This window comes from Pteropus vampyrus, unplaced genomic scaffold, assembly GCF_000151845.1.
Source record: "Pteropus vampyrus isolate Shadow unplaced genomic scaffold, Pvam_2.0 Scaffold373, whole genome shotgun sequence".
In the NCBI taxonomy this organism is placed as follows: domain Eukaryota; kingdom Metazoa; phylum Chordata; class Mammalia; order Chiroptera; family Pteropodidae; genus Pteropus; species Pteropus vampyrus.
In genome coordinates, this window is record NW_011889154.1 from 1,214,847 (window position 1) to 1,224,523 (window position 9,677).

Below are 9,677 nucleotides of genomic sequence, written 5' to 3' on the forward strand. Positions count from 1 at the left end.
AGAGAAAAGGAGAAAAGACAGATATAGAGAGATCTATAGATAGGAAGATTTAAAAAAACAGGCATGAAACAATGCATAGAGTGTTTCATTAACAAAAGATATAATTAAATCCTGTACTTGAATTGGAATTAGAGTTCCAATAAGAGAAAAGAGAAAAGAAGAGGAAGAAATAACCACATATAAAACATTTGGCTTTAATCATGAGGAAGGCTACTTCATTTTCTGTGATTTGACAAAAGTAGACAAAAATAGATATAAATGTAGATACATTTTTATGTGCAAGGTGAGAGAAAGGAGGTTGAGTCATTCACAGTTTATGTTCTCTATTTCCTTAACTAAGTGGAAATTCAGATAACTTTAAAGTGAGAAGAGTGATGGTTTGTTCAAATGGATGCTAAGGATTTGGATCAGTTGGTTATAGGAAAAATAGAATCAAGAATAGTTATATTTTTAAGTTTCTTTTCTTTGATAGTATATACAGTAATGAGTTATATCTTTTCTGAGTCCATATAATAATAGATAAGGAAGAGTTGTTTTTTTTTTATTGGGGTAACACTGGTTAATAATATTGTATAAATTGTTTATAGTAGAATGCTAAGAGTTGATGGGTCATTGTGGAGGGAATGCTGGAGGTGGAAAACCATCACTTTCCAACTATCATGGTAAAGACTAGATCAGGTCGAGACCATCAGTGGAAGCTAAATCTAGGGAGAACTTGTGATGGGGAGCCAGATATTTGCATTTGCGTGATCAAAAAGTTTCTCTCCATAGATCACTTATAACCTGTAAGGGAGAAAAAAAGTGTAATTATACAGTGGAGAAATCAGGCCATACTTTGACCAATTTATGGCAGCACTGAGAAACAGATAAATATCATCCACCTCTAGATGTGATATCCTGAGGAAAAAACATTATCTATTTATTAATATGAATGAAACATCTAAATTGTTTGTTGTTTTTAAAAACTAGATTACATTTCAATGACCGAAAAAGAATTCTCTAACAAATTTCATAGCACTCGCAATATATTTATGGGCATTAATCAGATGGGAATTTTTTCTTCTTATAATAATTGTAAGGTTGACATATCTTTTATGAACATAAAAACAAAGCATAATAACATAGCCTCTAGAGACATAGAAAAGGAGAAGCCACTTTATTAATTTGTTAATAGAAGTATATCAGCATATGGGCATCTTACTGTCATCTTACACCTTTGCTTAAACTTTTTTTGCCAGCATCCTTCATCTTGTATTCTTGTGATATTAAGGGCACCAAATGAAAGAAGAGTTCAGGGCTAACAAGTCACTTTTGGAGAAACACTGATAATAATTTTTAAATTTAATTTTCCTCCCAAAAAAGATGGATGAAAAACAAAATCAAATGATTTATAGTGTTCTTTTAGTGATTAAGATACCTGGCTTTTCTTCAAAATCCTTTTGTTTTCAAGGGACCATTTACCTTAATGTTATACACATGAAATATTTTAAAAATTTTATTCGTAGTGTTACAGCAGAAATGCATTTTGGGAAGATTTTTATCTCACCAGTCAAGCATACAGATAGATTTTTTATTATTTTAAAGTGTCAGTTCTATCTGGTCCTGCTTCTCAGCAGCATTTTGCTACCTGCCAATACTGGCATTGCCCACCCTACATCTGATTCCTCTATTTAATCTCTGAAGTATTAGGATTTGTGAAACCATAAAAGCCTCAAATGTAACCTTTCAAATAATATCCTTTATTTATTAAATATTCTAAGTTGTAAACAATGACACAAATAGATGATTAAAAATTCAGTTGAAGAAATTTAACCCCTAGAAAGCACAGACAGATATGTTAACTTATATTGTAAGTAGCTTCCTCCATACTGAATGTGAAGTTCATCATAGCCAAGATCTCTTGATTAAAGGAGAAATATAGTCTCAAAATGGAACTTGGAAAAAGATATTATCACTCCAAATCATTTTGCCCACATTGTAATAATCCCAGGAGACCACAGGGAAGAGATGTGGTAGTATAGCCAATTTAGGAATATACCAGGTACTTGTTGGAATTCCATCTCAAGTTTTGTATGTACTAGTTGAACAACAACTAGAGGAGATGAGAAGGAGAAGAAGACAAGAGATTTTATTTTGAACTTTGACTTCTGTAGAATTTCAGATGAGTTACATATAGTAGAAAGAGATAACTCACCCTCTGTTGATCAAGTTTAGAGAATTTTATAAAGAGGAAGCTACCTAGTGCAGGAGCTAATACAGCATTTGTCAATATGGCTTTGTCTTAATGGGACAAATTCAGGAACATTCTTATTACAAGTAAGGCCCTGACAGAATGAGGAAGTCACCAAACTCTTGTTACGCAGCAGAACTTTTACGCCTGGGGTTTACATTTCCATCTCAAAACACTGAATACTCCCAATATTTTTTTTTTGAGGGAATGTTAATGTATGTAAGACTCTACTGGTTCTTGAGTCAATTTAATCATCAGCAAAATTACATGAACTCTCAGTGTTTCTGGTTCATTTTCAGAGTCCCAGTAATCCATTTCCTCACAATGCACTCCCTGATTTCTTGAGGGATTTGATCCTGAGCTTGGTCTAAAGACAAAGATCATTAAACCATTTCCCTTCTAGCTGAGTGTTGCTGGAGCTCATACAAAAAGACCAGAGTCCAAACATTCTAAGGCAATTACTTAATTGTTCATTATTACTGCTTAAAACGTTTACGCATTTAAACTGCTGAGCAGACTTAGCTCTCTTTGACCTCTGACTACATAAAATGTCAGTTCTAACAAATACCAAGCCTCACTTATTTATAAAGTAGTGAAAAGTTAATTTTTAAAAAGCCTTCAACAACTCTCCTCTTGAAGTTCTTTATGTGCTTTAAATAGCTGGTTAACATCCACTAATTTGAAACACCACTGACAATTTTCTGAGGAAAATCTACCTCCTTTTAAAGCAGCATTTATAATTAATTTTTAAACAAAATAAATTATTGTAGTACTACTCTTATTAAAAAGTCAAAACTATCATTATGATATTCCTTAGTAAGATTTCATTTTTCCTATGTGCCAAGCACAGTACTGACAAACCTTGTCTATACAGATTGAAAAACAAATGACACTCTAAGATGATTCTCTACAAAAGTGATTCTTAAAATTATTTGATAATCAGAATATTTTAAGAAGTGAATAACATTTATGAATCCTCAATTTTTAAAAAGTTGATCTATCTTAAATAACTTATAAAGACATTTAAAGGCCAGTATGTCCTGAGTTTATGTGAAACCCCAGCTAATGGTCCTGTTCTAGGGTAGTTTTTAATAACTTGGGTTAAGAGTCAAGGACATGGCTTTTAACCCATGTATCTAATTTACTGGTAATGTAACTGAACCATTTATCTCCTCTCTCTACGCCTCAGTTTCCTCATCCATATAACATAATGTAAATTTTTTTTATAGAAACTATGAAAAATATTCTTTCAACAAATATTGGCTATATAACTAATATATGGTTGTCATTGATTTCAATTGTGGGGCAATGCAAGAGTGAACAAGACAAATAGTCTTCATTGAACTTATAGTCTAGTAGGGAAGATAAGCAATAAATAACAATAAAAAGTTAATTCCATTTTGGTAGATACTACAGCTGTGACACACGAAGAAAGTACTGCAGAGATCTTAAGGGTGAGCCAGTGCCATTTTTATTATCAAGGTAAAAGAATCTAGGAAAAAGATATTGTGGACAGATGAAAAGCCAGGGGCAAAACCCTTGAGAATTAAACCTCCAAGGAACTGAAAAAGGTCTATGTAGTCGTGATCTAGAAAGAAAATGTGTGACAGAAGCTGTAGAGGAATGAAGGCCAAGATCATATAAGCTACTGTCTATCTTGAGGGCTTGGGACTTTAAGAGCAATGGAAAGTAATTAAAAGGTGTTAGGTATGTCAGTGACAAGACAAGATTGTTTTTTAAAAGTAAGTCTAAATAGACAATCTAAAGCAGAAAGCACTAAGCCTATTTGGGTTCGTTGATGAACTCTACGAAATATTTAAATCAGAAATTATACAAAATCTCTACAATCTCTGCCAGAAGCAGCAGAGAAAATACTTCCTAACTCAATCTATAAGACCAGCATTGCCCTAATACCAAAACTAGACAAATACATCACAAAAAAAGGAAACTACAGACCAATATCACTCATGAACATAAATGCAAAATCCTCAATAAAATTTTAGCAAATCAAATTTAATAATATATGAAAATAATTATATACCACAACTAAATGAGATTTATCACAAATATGCCAGGCTATTTTAACATTTGAAAATCAGTCTGTCAACTCAATAGGCTAAAGAAGAAAAATTTTATGATCATATCAAAAGATACAGAAAAATCATTTGACAAAGTCCAAAGGTCATTCATGATAAAAACTCTCAGCAAAGTATAAGTAAAAGATAACTTCCTCAACGTGGTAAAGAATATCTACAAAAAAAAAAAAAAAACCTCAAAAAACAAACAAACAAAAAACTAGCTAACATCATACTTAATGGGGAGAATAGGGAATATCAGGACAAGGCAAACATGTTCTCTCCCACAACTCTTTTTCAGCAAATTGTACTTTAAGTCTTACCTAATACAAATTACAGAAATTAGAAATAAGACATAAAACTGTTTTTCCCTCCACAAATGACATGATTTTCTATGTAGAAAATCTGAAAGAATCAACCAAAAAAATCCTGGAACTAATAGGTAATTGTAGCAAGGTTGCACAACATAAGGTTAATATATAAAAGTCAATCACTTTCCTACAACTAGCAATAAAAAAGAGGAATTTGAAGTTAAAAACACAATACCATTTATATTAGCACCCTCCAAGTTGAAATACTTAGGTCTGGATCTAAAATATATATATATGGACAAGATCTATATGAGGAAAACTACAAAGTTCTGATAAAGAAATCAAAAAATTAAATAATTTGGAAGATATATTATATTCATGGATAAGAAGAATCAATATTATCAAGATGTTAATTTTTCCCAATTTGATCTATAGATTCAATGCAATTTAAATCAAAATCTCAGTAAGTTATTTTGTGGATATTGACAAACTGATTCTAAAGTTTGTAGGGAGAGGTAAAAGACCCAGAATAGCCAACACAATATTGAAGAAGAACAAAGTTGGAGGACTACTTAACTTCAAGACTTATTATAAAGCTACAAGAATCAAGACAGTGTGAAATTGGCAAATGAACAGATAAATAGATCAATGGAATGCATTAGAGAGCCCAGAAATAGACCTCCATAAATAAAGTCAAATAATCTTTGACAAAAGAGCAGGGGCAATACAATGGAGAAAACAAAAAGGAAATATAATGGAGAAAGGATGGCCTTTACAATAAATGGTGCAGAAAAACTGGACTTTCACATGCAAAAGGAATCAAGACAGAATGTACACTTGTCCCATAAATTAACTAAAATATATCATAGACCTAAATGTAAAACATAAAACTATAAAACTTGTAAAAAAAATAGCATAGGAGAAAATAAGAATTGAATTCACATTGCTTGGCTACAAGTGTTGAACAAGGACCAATTTTTCATGGAAAAATTTACATTCAAAATTATAAAGAATACTCTACACTACAGTTTTGTGAGGAAGGAATATGCTGCCTGGCAACGTAGTGAGTTCTCTGCCAGTGCAGAATTTGATATTAGGCTGCTTTTTAGCCAGGATGCTATAGTAGTGATTTCCAACTTGTTAACTTAACAAAATAAGTTGAAGGAGAGGAGACCAGTCAAGATGGCATAGAAGATAGAGGCTGTGCACACCACCTGTCATGACCATACCAAAATTATAAAGAAACTACAGAGCAACCAACATGCAGAGTCTCCAGAGGTCTGGCTGAAGAAAAGCCCTATGAATAGGGATAAAAATAACAGGTCACTTCAAACCAGTAGGAGAAGAGGAGATACAAAATGCCCTGGTCCCACAACAATGTGTGGCGATGGAGAATCAGGTGGGTTGTCTTGGCTGAAGAGGCCTTCCCCCACCTGAGGAGTGAGGGGTCTCGGCCCCACACTGGGTTCCCCAGCCCAGGGTTCCAGCACTGAGAAGAGAAGTTCTACCACCTGTGGCTGTGAAAACTAGCGGAACTGAGCAAGACAAAAGGTTGGGAGAAGTGGAGTCCTTCCTCTTAAAGAGCCCATACCCAGCCTTACTCACCAATGGACTCATTCGCTTTGAATCCTAGTTCCGGGGCAGCTACTCGCATGGAGCCAGGGACATACAGTAAAGCGTTTAGTTGTCAGGCTTCAAGGAGAAGGCTAGAGTGGCGGCTTTCTCCTAGACAGAAGTACTGGCAGTATCTGCTGTTCCTTTGTTGAGCCCTCCCCATTCCCAGCCTGTAGAAGCGGGTTCAATTGTATCTGATTTACCATCAACATGGGTAACACAGGTTGCTCTTCACAGGTGATTCCATGAGACTGATTCTCCCAAGTTGTGGGCCTACCCAAGCTGCTTCCAGTAGTTTACTCCATACAAATGGGCTGTTTTGGCTCCTGCTGCGGACTTTACTAAAATTTCTCAAAGGCTCGCAAAACCTAAAGAAGCAGCATCTGCCCATGGCATGCCCTGTACTTCTTGCCAAGCAGCCCCAAGTCCCACACTGGTGGCAGCCTCAGTTTCTGGCTTGGCCCCTAGGGCACCTATAAGCCCAGCACAGGTGACAGCCATCTGTGGATTGCTTGGTAACTCTTACCAGGTGGCTCTTGGAGGTGCACAGGCTATGGCTGAACTTGGTCTCCAGCTGGGCCCCTCTCAAAATTGTGACACTGAGTCCCACAGGACACTTACTACATAAAGTCAGTCTACTAAGACAGGGAAATTAAGGAGCCCTACCGAATACACAGAAACAGACACAGGAAGGCAGCTAAAATGAGAAGACAAAAAAACACGTCCCACATGAAAGAACAGAATAGAGCTCCAGATAAAGAATGAAACAAAATGGAGACCAGCAATATACCAGATGCGGAGTTCAAAACACTGGTTATAAGAATGCTTAATGAACTTAGGGGAAGAGTAGATGAACTCAGTGAGAACTTTAACAAAGAAATAGGAAACATAAAAATAGAAAAGTAAATTATAAAAGGGAACCACTCAAAAATGAAGAATACACTACTGAAGTGAAGAGTATATTAGAGGGAATCAATAGAGTGGATGAAGCAGAAGATCAAATCACCAATATAGAGGGTGGGGAAGCTGAGGACACCCAATCAGAATAGCAAGAAAAAAGAATACCAGAATATAATAATAATTTAAGGAACCTATGGTACAAAATTAAATGTAACAACAAATATATCATAGAGATACTTGAAGGAGAATGAGAAGTTGAAGAGCTATTTGAAGAAATAATGATGGAAAACTTCTCTCGCCTGGTGAAGGAAATAGACATACAACTCCAGGAAGCTCAGGGAGTCAAAAAAGATGAACTCAAAGAGGCCCACGCCAAGACATATTATAATTAAAATGCCAAAGTTTAAATACAAAGAGGGACTCTCAAAAGCAGCAAGAGAAAAGCAGTTAGCTACCTATAAGGGAGCACCCATAAGATTGGCAGCTGATTTCTCAAAAGAAACTTTACAGGACAGAAGGGCTTGGCACAAAATATTCGACGTAATGAAAACCCAGGATCTACAACCAAGAATACTTTATCTAGAAAAGATATCATTTGGAGTCAAATGACAGATAAAAAGCTTCCCGGATCAAAAAAAAAAAAAAATGCTAAATGAGTTCATTACAGGAAATTTTGGAGGGACTTCTTTAAGAAGAAGAAAAAAAATGTATTAAAAACATGAATAAAGAATGGTAATAACTACATTCCTATCAACAAGTACCTCAGATGGAACTAAATGGATAAGAAAACAAGACCCCTACATATGCTGCCTACAAGAGACTCACTTCAGATTAAAAGACAGAGACTAAAAGGAAGGGGATGGAAAAAGATATTGGACCTAGAGGGTATTGTGCCGAATGAAGTAAGTCAGATAGAGAAAGACAAATACCACATGATTTCACGTACTTGTGGAATCTAAAGAACAAAATAAACAATAACAACAACAACAACAACAAAACAGAAACAAGCTCATAGATACAGAGAATATTTTGAGGTCTACTAGAAGGGAGGGGATTGGGGAAGATGGTGATAAAAGGCAAAGGAATTAAAAAATATAAATAGATAGTTACAAAATAGTTATGGAGATATTAAGTATCGCATAAGGAAAATAGTCATCAATATCGTAATAAATATGTAAGGGGAAAGATGAGTACTAGATTTAGTGGGGTGATCACTTTGTGAGTTATACAAATTTCCAATCACTATGCTGTACAACTGAAACTAATTTGTTATTGTATGCAAATTATAATTGAAAAAACTCATTGAATTGTACAACATAAATATGAGCAACTAATTGTCTATTTCAATAAAGCTGTAAAAAAAGAATACATTAAAGAGAATTAACAGAGAATGAAGTAGAGGATCGAATCAGTGGTATAGAATATGAGATAGCAGAGAACACTCAATCATAACAGCAGCAAGAAAAAAGAATCCAGAAAAACGGAGATAGTTTAAGGAGCCTCTGGGACAACATCAAGCTTAACAACATTTGCATTTGCATCATAGGGATACCAGAAAAAGAAGAGAGAGAGCAAAGAATTGAAAACCTTGAAGAAATAATGATGGAAAACTTCCCTAACCTAGTGAAGGAAATAGACATACAACCCTAGGAAGTTCAGAGTCTCAAACAAGATGAATACAAAGAGGCCCACACCAAGACACATCATAATTAAAATGCCAAAGTTTAAATGCAAAGAGAGAATCTCAGAAGCAGCAAGAGAAAATCAGTTAGTTACTTATAAGGGAGCTTCCAGAAGACTATCAACTAATCTCCCAAAACTGCAGGACAAAAGGGCTTAGCACTAACTATTCAAAGTGATGAAAACCTAGGACCTACAACTAACATCACTCTACCCAGCAAAACTATCATTTAGAATTGAAGGACATATAAAGAGCTTCCCAGACAAGAAAAAAGCTAAAGGATTCATCACCACCAACCCACTATTAAAGGAAAATTTGGAGAAACTTCTTTAAGAAGAAGAAAAAAATATGAATCAAAAGTATGAATAAAGAATGACAATAACTACAAATCTATCAACAAGTACTTCACATGAAAAAGAATTAAATGCTCCAATCAAAAGACAGAGTGGATGAATGGATAAGAAAACAAGACCCCAAGACCCCTAGGCTACCTATTAGAGACCCATTTCAGATTAAAAGACACACGCAGACAGAAAGTAAAGGGATGGTGAAAGATATTTCATGATAGATCTAGAGGGCATTGTGCTGAGTGAAGTAAGTCAGATAGAGAAAGATAAATGTCATATGATTTCACATACATGTGGAATGTAAAGGAAAAATAAGCAAACAAAAAACAAACAAACTCATAGATACAGAGAACATTTAGAAGTTTATCAGATGGGAGTGGGGTTGGGAGGTTGTGGAAAAAGGAGAAAGGGATTAAGAAGTACAAATTGGTATGTGGTGACAGAAATCTAACAATGGGAGGTGAACACACAGTGTAAATATATAAATACTTTACTGTTAAAGTGTCCAGCTGAAACTTA